Below are 9992 nucleotides of genomic sequence, written 5' to 3'. Positions count from 1 at the left end.
CCCCCAGGTCCAGGACATGCACCCACCCCCTATTGGAGGCAGCACAAACCCGAACCCAGGAAGTAGACCCAATCATTCTGAGGTGGAGAGGAGCAGATAGCCAAGGCCCGGCCGGGGCGCACCAGGACGCCCGGCCAGCCCCCTGCAGCAGAGAAGCCGCACCCATGACCACCCCATCACACCTCCAACGACCAAGTGCACCCCCCCAGCCGTCCACCCCACGGAACCCTATAATCTGTACATGACTGATATTAGCAAGTTAGCTTATATTTGCAAGTTAATGTACATTTGAAAGTTGTTAAATTTTAAATTGGAACAAACATAGTCTGGATAAATGTGTTGCATCAAAATGCAAATGATAAACATGACATATTACATTAATTAAAACAGACACTTCCACAACATTTCCAATTAGAAGCAAAATGATTTTTTAATTCTCTCTAAAATTCGCAAATTATTGCTTTTTAGATGGTGTCTTCTCATTTTCTCAGATGTATACTCCATGTAACTTTTTGTACTCTGAGTTATGTTTTTAATTAACAACTTCCTAAAAATAAATAAATCATAATTTCACAGACTGAAGACAACCGACGCTGCTTCTAGAGATTCCAACATCCTTACTCATAACGGAAAACGTGTTAGATTTTTGCRATTAATTTCTGGATTCATCCACGTAGCCTCCAGCTGTGTTTTTATTTTTATGTGCTGTAGTCATGATTCGATCATGAGTTTTCCTACGGACWTGAACGCATCTCTGCTCCTCCCCCCCTGCAGTTCGCTGACTTCCGCTGTGTTCAGCCAATCAGCTCGCGCTGTCTTTCAGCACCATTGCAGTGTGGGGAGATCATTTGAAGCGAAGAACTCGACCCGTGTGACCGCCCTGGGCAAACACCTTTCTCTGCTTTCCTGTTATTCATTGTGCTACGACTCCCGCTCCCCATCTTCAGCCCAAGTGAGTACTTTATTTCACTGTTGACGACTAAACAAAACAGCGCGTTAGGTATTTTGCAGTCACCTAAGAGACACCAGCAGCCCCTGTTGTGGATGTTTCAGCGTCAGGTCGTGTCAGAACAAGCGGTGCCTGTCTGCAGTTAGGGACCACACACACAGCAGATGCTCCGGCGCTGGAGCCCGCCTGGCTGCCAGCAGTCACACAGCCGCCCTCGGCCTGGTCACGACTGGTGAGAAGCGAAGATGTTCACCAGCTGCTGACAAGAAGAGGCATGCCAGCGGAATGCAAGCCGAGCTAAGGCAGCTAACATTGGCGTACAGGTTCGGGCTTCATTCACCCAAGCTAACAGTTAACTAACTAGCTAACAGAGCTGCGTAACCGTGTTTGTTAGCTTCAGTGTTTTGGGAGAAACATGTTTTGATGTTATACTTATTATTGCTGTACACCACACCGTTCATTATAAATGTTTAGTAAACCGTGGCTTAAGACGAGCTTCAGAAGCTAACGAGTTAAAATCTGGTTTTGAAAAAAATAAATTGAGAAGAAGTTAGGGGGGAAACGATGTTTACATATGATCCGATATCTTAAAGAAATGAGCAAATACGATTTTTGCAGGCAGGTAACCTGAAATGCACTGAGCGATTTGCATTTATTAATAGGCCCGCATAAACAAAATATAGTTTGCATATTTAAAAACATTCACAAGCTACTGTACTGTAGCTGCACTGAGATGAATGCAAACATTAAGTAGTCTATGTCCTGTTAAAGCATTAGTTCAACAATTATCAAATTTCATCTTCTGGAGTTTGCACAATGCTGTCATCTAAAATTTGATTTGCATTATCAATACAAATGTAAACAACAAGCAAAAATTGCACTGTGAACATTGTATGGTCTCTAGGGCTGCCACAAACGATTATTTTAATAATCGATTAAATACCGATTATTTATTCGATTAGTCGACTAATCGGATCATACGTTAATTGAATATAAAACATACAGCTTATCACGTCAGAATGCAGCTGCTATTATATAACCATGGTTAGATTTTAGCTATATGCTAACCAAAAAATAATTGCTGTGGAAGGCAAGTTCTGCTCTGCAGATATTGCACAGGTTTCTCTTTCCTTTTCTTAAAATGGTCCCACACTTTTGAGCTCTGTTGTCAGGTAGCCATGATACCAGAGCCTGTCTGTATAATGTCTTGTGACGTCCACGACCTACCCCAGTTACCACTACTGTGCATGTGTGTCAARGACAGAAAGGCAGATGTGGCAGTGGAAGGTGTCAAAGCAGTTCGGAGAGAAAAACAAAGTAAAGAACAACAAAAAAAGAAAACGATTAATCGATTATTAAATTAGTCATCGATAATTTTAATAATCGATTAGTCGTCGATTAATTGATTAATCKTGGCAGCCCTAATGGTCTCTTATAGTTTTATAGCAATATAGTGGCCACTGGTAACTTCCTTGAATCGATTGGTTTCCTTATCATTTATAACAAACTTGGTGGTTACTGCTGCATTTCTCAGTTGATTAATACATTTACATTTGATCTGAATATAAACAGTTGCTTGTGTTGTATTTGTGCAGTTTGTACAGTGTTTTTGTATCAGACTGTGAAATTAGTTTAATTTCCACCTTTACCAGTCTCACTTTTCCTGCAGATTTGATATGATATGATGCTTTGAACCTCTGTCTTCTTGTAGACAAACCACTTTCATAATATAGAAGTAGGTCCTTTTTTTCTGTTGTATCATTGATATTTCTAGATGATGCAAAAGTTACAAACAATACCATCCACAATAACACTATTATGTATGTTATGGTATGGCGCAGCCCTAGTGGAAGTCTGCACTTCTATTCATTAGATAGCATTTGCACAACATTGATCTCTATTCAAAACAAAGAAAAATAAATGTCTTTTTTTCCCCCTAGGGTTACATTACTTGTCTAAGTTGCTTCTTGATCAACATGTGTATACTTGGCTTCAAACCCCTTTATATGTCAATCGCATAGACCCCGCACACTTTGGGACACCTCCACATGGAGCTTTCTTAATAGTTTTGGTTGATCAGAACTATATTAGTGGGAAAGAGGGAGTTATTAAAAAATAGGAGGTTATAATGTAGTAGCTGCCCTGTTTTGAGTATTAGTTGATGAGCTTGTTGAATTAAAGTTTGCGTCTTGATTAGCAAGACATCTGCTAACATATACACTCATGCTGCTTAATCAACTGTCCTTTTAATAAGTTAGTCAAGACTAAAAAGTGATACAACACTACCTACTTCAGCAAATTCATTCCTCGTTTTTTATCAGCTCCATTGACTCGATTTGATCCTGCTGAGTTGTTCCCTTTCCACGTTGTCGTCTAGCCGTTTCTACCTCTGTACTCGTATATTCATTGAACGCTGCCTGAAGTGACGTTGGTGTAGATAAATAAGCTGCCATTAAAGTAATGATGTAATAGGCAAAAGATGTGGAGCTGAAGATCTAGATAATTCCGTGCCATCTGCTGCTCATCCTCAGCCGTCATCCTCCTCCTCCTCCTCCCTCGCTGTATCTTTTCCACCGTGTGTTTTGGGACCAGCTATCACCAGAGCCGCTGCCTGTTTTAGACAGAAACTCCACTTACTCACTTAATCCGTGTCTCTGACTTCAGGATTYAAGTTTTACACGCTGCACAGCATGTTAGCAGGTTCATCTGAACATCTTTTGATTATCTTTATTTATAGATGGCGCCAACAGGACTGTGTGTTCTATAAAACAACTCTTATGAGTTTTGTGTTTGGCTTGTAAAGCGTATATTGTAGCTGAGCTGACTAATAATAGTCAGGCTTGCTTTGTGGTTGCACTACTGCTCCAGTTGTGAGCAGGAGAATAATAATCTATAACTGCATTGGACCCCACAGTTTTGTTGACTCCCTTCCAGCAGTGGTGACACACACACACACACACACACAGGGGATCAAAGCTGTAATTACCCTGGCATGGATTAGCAGTGGGGAGTATTTTCCAGTTTACAGTACCTCCCTCCCAGAGAGTCACACTGACAGACACCCCATGCCCTTCCTCTGAACAGAAAAACGGCTAGATTTCCATGTTGTTGCACTCCATGAGACCCGGCAACCAAGAGCCTCACATTTTCCCATCCTTTTAACATAAAACTCTTTATGCAGTCCAAATTAGCTTGTAGATTTCCTCAAGAGTCAGTAAATTTGGGTTGTGTTGCGTGCATTTAGCTGGATATGTGTTTGGCGTGCTGGGAGCACGGCTCTGCTGACTCACAGCACTGCCAGGTACGAGATATGTGTGTGTGTGTGTGTGTGTGTGTGTTGGCTGTCTTCGTGATGTACATGTTTCTCTGTAAGCCAAACATGAGTTCACAGGAAGCAGAGCAGCATGATACAACCCTGCACCAAGGACTTCAGCTCACAGTTTTCATTTCACTGAGTAAAATTGTTTTTGTTGGTTGACAAATTGCACAGTTATAGAGTCACACAGATTGTGATGTTAATCATTTAAAAGGACAGTAAATGAAAATGCTGTCATTCTTTGTTTTTGCATTTCTGTTCTGCTGCTTTTRCGATTTGACCTCTTGTGCAAATAGGGTTACTAAAGTTCCCACAGCCCTCTTAACAGAGGGTCTTTCTCGAACAGGTTAAAAATCTCCATCATTCCTCCTATCGTATAGTTGTGGTTCTCCAGAGTCATGCTTTTCCACAGCTAAATATTTATCAAATAATAATCAGTATTGGATGCCTGAATAATACACAGAAAACCAAATGTGATTCAGTGAAATGTTTATTTTCAGATCTAAAGACTCCAGCTCACTTTGCACCAGTGTGTGTGACCCTTAGACTAAACAAAATGGCTTCAAGCTTCTGCTTACGCGTCCTTCCAAAACCATAATATTTACAGAAAACCTGGTCACACCTCGAGAGGTGGTACCTCTTACTTCAGCGATGATATACTGGAAATGTAAACATTATTCTTACGCTGCTGTAAAGAGTCATATATGAAGTAGAGATATGTTGATCCTCTTCCTGTTTAAAGTAAGTGACTAAAATTGATCAGACAATAAGATAAGGCTGTATCTAAAATTCAGTTAATCAGTCACAAAATGTCCTTCTAGTCTGTTATTAAATATTACAGAATCATTGGCTTTTATTTCTTGTTTTATGTCAATTATAGCAGGAAATGTTATAAAATTTACATAATAAAATCTTTCAAGTTGGACTTGTTTAGAATTAAGAACTGCAAGAAAATGTTAWTATTTTACTGGTGGTCTGCCTCTCTATAGTTTTAAACATGCTGTGTTTCTAAATGGGATGTTTTTGGTGTTACTTTGGGATTTATTTTAAATACATGCTAGCATTTAAAGCAGAGTCTTTGTCATTGTTCAGTATGCCTGCCTGATTGTAGCTCAGGCCTTTCATCTGCTTCACTTCATTTCAGTGAGAGCTGCATTTGCATCTCTCCATGATTCATCATTTCTGTGTTAGCAGGTCAAGTGGTTAAACTTCAATCCACCGCTCTGCCCTTTAAACAGGGAATAGATTAATTTCAACAGGTGTTCCAGTCACGTGTTTAATTGCATGACACGTTCTTGTTGATACTGTAAAATATAAGATTGCTAGTGATAACTTTTGCAACACTATCCTATTTATTTTTGTCTTAAATTATTCAACTTTGTGTAGTTTTCTGCTAATTTTAGCAGATATGCAGCATAAATTTTCCTGTACTAAATAATCTTGTGCTGTTTTTGTTTCTCATCATTAAACATGTTTGGCTAATATTTACACCACCACCACCGTAGGGATTCTGAAATAGTTTTTGCTTGATATCGGCACAGAAAAACACGCCCTCATTCAGCTGCTATTGTTTTCCTTCAGTAACTCACACAGACCAAACAAAAGAAGTTCAGCAGCAAATTGATGAGTACTTATGCTTATCAAACCAAAACACCTTTGTGATAACATAATTATTAGCATGCTCAGCTAGTATTTCATTATCACCAATGCATCAGTTTCAGACATCCATATTGTCTCCATAATACCAATGTAACAAAAGCACCTCAGTCCCATTTTTTGGTTATTTTTGATGATTAGGTTTGATATTAATGGCCTCCTTTTGTTGTGCTATGTAATATACTGAGTGACACCAATGTACTTCTTTATCCTGTAAGTTAACAAAGTTTAGAGTTGGCTTCAAAATACCAATCAGAATTGTGGAAGAGGAGCATCATTACTACCAAATAAACAGGATACAAACAAATATAACTTTTATTTATAACAGTGTGAAAACCATGCAGCTTGAACAAGAAGGAAAAGGGAATGGAGCTGGCAAAATTAAATGCTGACCACTTTGATATAATGATGTTATTGCAGCCATTCCTTCCAAGTACTAATTTTAGTAGTTTTCTGTTGCTAAAACTTGGAGTTGAACCTAAAGTTACTTTGTTAAGCCACTAATTCTGTTTCACAATACATCCTCCAGTTATACTTTATGCAAAACTAATCCCCTTATAAAGCTGCACCCTGCAGTTCTACCAAACCACCATGTTTGACATTAATGCTGGAATTCTTGTGCAGAGGGAAACAACATCCTGCTGTTGACCTTATCAGGAGGTGCATTATAGAGCTGAGAGACACTTGAACCATTCTCCCTTTGTTTACAAGGTATCAGAATGCATGTGTACGTGAAAGGGAAACATGATTTTGTGTTTATTGATATGACAGCACGCACAATGTGATAAAGCCACAATAATGAGGTCATCACCCTCTTTGCTCCATGCTGGGCTTTACCTTCCTGTTGGTCAGTGTTGTGTTTTCCTGCTCAGCTTGCCGGTCACGACTCGGTCTCCTTCTGAAGTTGACCAGATGCCAAAGCCTGGTTAATTTCAGAAAGGCTTTGAAGCATTCCCAGTTATTTGTTTTTAGCATGATGGCAAAGAAGGGGAAGGAAAGTGGAGGCTTTTGCTGCAGATATGCTTCCAGGAGTTTATAACAATAACTGAGAAACCCAGATGGTTCAAGTTTTTTATTTATTTTTATTTTTTTAATGCCTGACTTCTTAATGCACAGTGATTGAGTGTTTCATTAGCAAGAAAAAGTTTGGCCAAAATTCTGTGGCTAATGTTTATTTGCTTGGCTACAGATGCTCGCAGAATCATTGTCCAGCTAATGTAATTTGTTTTCATCAATTCAGCAAAGTCAATGAAGCCAACCCATGCTGTTGATTTTTATATTATTGCAATTAGTTAGTTGGGTTTTTATTGTAGAGGGTATTGTTGTAGTTTGCTGCCAGTCTAATGTTTTGGCATGCTCTAAAAGCTCAAGGTGGTCCACTGTTGAGCAGTTTTTACAGCAGTACAACCCGCCCATCCCCCCTTTGTTTTTAGAGTACAGTGTACCAGCACTGGGCTAAGTACTGTTAGATTAATGGTCATGCATCTGTTCAAACTTCTGCCAACTCTTTCACTACAAAAGTCCTCCATCTTAAYGCCAATTTACATTGTTTACCAGGAACATCAGGTGTATAATTTATTTAATTCAAAAGTCTCATTGATACTTTCTACCATCCAGCTTTGTTTCCAGTTTGAATATGTTTAATTATTAAGCAGTCCCATGTGAGCGACTTTGTCCTCAGTGCAGACATTTATTACAGTAAGTCTGACTCAGCACTGATAGTAATACCACATCTGGTGGCACTGATGTCACATCATCACAATACGCTCCAACATGCTATGCATAAGTTCGGCACAAGTTACTCAACGTAGAGCATTAGTGTTCCATCGTCTGCATAGCTCTTTAATCTGGAAAGGAAAAGGGAGTGAAGAGGATGAATGGATGCTGATAATGGTCAGATTGACACATTGTTCAGATTGCTTATTTTATAGAATACTGTAAATATCATTCACTATATTGGAGTCCAGGAAAATGCCAATACAGTTTAAAAGAAGCTTAGTATTAAACCAAACCTCTGACTCTGTGCCGGCATTTGGACATTTCATCCTTTTGTTTATGCCTGGAACATTTGACTTCCTTGATTAACTTTGCATTGCAAACAAGAAAAATAAATTATGATAATACACTGGAAATAGCTTTGTGCATGATATTATCCCCCCCCTCCCATTTTTCGGAAAGTCCTGGCTAATGTTATACATGGCAGCTGTCTGACAATTTATAGGCTGCTCCACATAAAGGAACTCACTTGGGAATCAAAAGAAAAAACTTTGCAAAYGGATAAATAACTTTTTTTGTTTGTTCCCCATAAATCAAAATGATGAAATGCTTGGGTAAGCTTGCTACAAGAYCTGGATTCAGTGAACATGTGTTGTTATCCCACATGTGTGTGCACACACAACATTTGCATTGAAAGCATTTGTATGCTCCAGCTTCAGGAGCAGTGAAGGTGGGGTAGCATGATGCTGTTGGCAGTCACCTGAGCATTTTTGTGCTGCACTAACCCAATCTATTTGGTGGAATCCTGTGTCTGTGTGAGTGTTTGAGTGTACTTGGGTGCAACACAGCCCATCCCAACACGTCTGGACCTGCAGCTGCAGCAGAGCTAAATTTAGCCTGGGATGTGCGTATGCCTCAGTTCCCCCAACTTGGCCTGTGAGGGATAAGAAAAGGATGAGGGCCGTTGGTTGTCAGGTTTTGATTCTGTGCCTCTACCTATAGATTTTTAGCATGTGATAATATCCTCCTGTTTTTTAAATTTGACAGGAATGTGCTAAAAAAAAAGTTGTTTTCCAAGTCTTTGTTTGCATGTCCCATGAGCAGCTCTATTGATTCTCTCTAGGACATATTGACTTCTGTTGCAGTGGCCTGCCTGTTTTTGACCTTTACTCTTAGTCTTTTTACTCAGTTAGTGTTTCACTCRGGTATTAAACTATCTGTCTGCTTCTGTCTTGCTTAAGTGTATTATTAAGTCAGTAATCTCTGGAATATTTTCCTATTAGATCATCTTCCAGTGTAATTTTTTTTTATGTGTACACCTTGTTCTATTTTAGAGCAGAAAGTGTTCGCTGCAGGTGAGTGGCCGCAKGGTTGTCGTTACTCTTGAGAGATGCATAGCAGATTACACCAGACTGAGCCACTGTAGGCAGGTATTTGAGTTAATCCCCCTAACTAGGGAAAGTGTGGATGTGTGTTTGACTTATTCGCGCATCGGAGCAAATTTATGTGCAGAGCTGATCAAGACTCATCGTTCACTGCTCACGTCTATGCAACGTCATCCCCAAAATAGCCTGACCTGAATAACAAAGAGAGATGGGATGGAAAATAGGAGTCAGGCATGACGATTGATCATTTGTGCCCTGGCTAGTGTGTCATTATACAATGGCAAAGTCTATGAGAGGAAAATAAATGTTACTGTAATTAACTACCCTGACACTGAGGCAGTACCATCATACTGTCCTAACTTGGATCACTGTTAGATTTATCCCAAGCATTATCATCTTTTTTATGTTGCTTGTGAAAACACCTAATTTCTGATGGTTCATATTAAATCTGTGCTGTAATATTCTTGCAAAGGTGACGTGCACTTACATGTTGCATTGAATTGTTTCTCTACGTAGTTTGCAGTGGTCCAAGACCAAAAAACATACTAATAATATTGATGATAAGAYGTAAAAATGAGGGTGGTGTTAGAGTTGGCCCTAGTGGTGCAGCTGCAGAGCTTTAAGTTTAATAATTCATGGCTGACTGAGCCAAGCTGACCTTGAAAAATCCCTGGTTCAGACTTGTAACCTGGCTCAGCTCATTTAGGACAGAAATAACAAGTTGAGACAGACAGATGTAAAGCCACGTTTCACCCAAGCTTCTTTTAGGATAACTTTTTCTTTTCTTTTTTTTTTCTCCTGACATTGGTATTTTAGATTCATTATTATAAAAGCACTTATTTTGAGTTGATTCCCTGAATGTTGCATATGTTTTTATGTTAGTCTCTGWTTATACTTCTTGGCATCACTAGATTGGATTTTACATAGATTGAGCCACGTTCATCAACAAGGCAACAGTTCTACATATTCA

At 39.3% G+C, this 9992-nt stretch overlaps 1 protein-coding gene across 2 annotated transcripts in view; it reads left to right on the top strand.

Annotated features, from left to right (window-relative positions):
• The first annotated feature begins 840 nt into the window (after window positions 1-840).
• Window positions 841-9992, top strand: part of LOC106523340 (protein FAM126B) — a 41306-nt gene continuing 32154 nt past the window's right edge. For both annotated transcript variants that reach the window (XM_014016732.1, XM_014016731.1), the window contains exon 1: window positions 841-952. The gene's annotated coding sequence lies outside the window, so the exon portion shown is untranslated. The remainder of the gene's footprint in view (window positions 953-9992) is intronic.

Source organism: Austrofundulus limnaeus, unplaced genomic scaffold (assembly GCF_001266775.1).
Source record: "Austrofundulus limnaeus strain Quisiro unplaced genomic scaffold, Austrofundulus_limnaeus-1.0 Scaffold152, whole genome shotgun sequence".
Taxonomy (NCBI): Eukaryota; Metazoa; Chordata; class Actinopteri; order Cyprinodontiformes; family Rivulidae; genus Austrofundulus; species Austrofundulus limnaeus.
The sequence above is the reverse complement of the archived record's forward strand: the minus strand, read 5'-3'. Positions and strand labels throughout refer to the sequence as shown.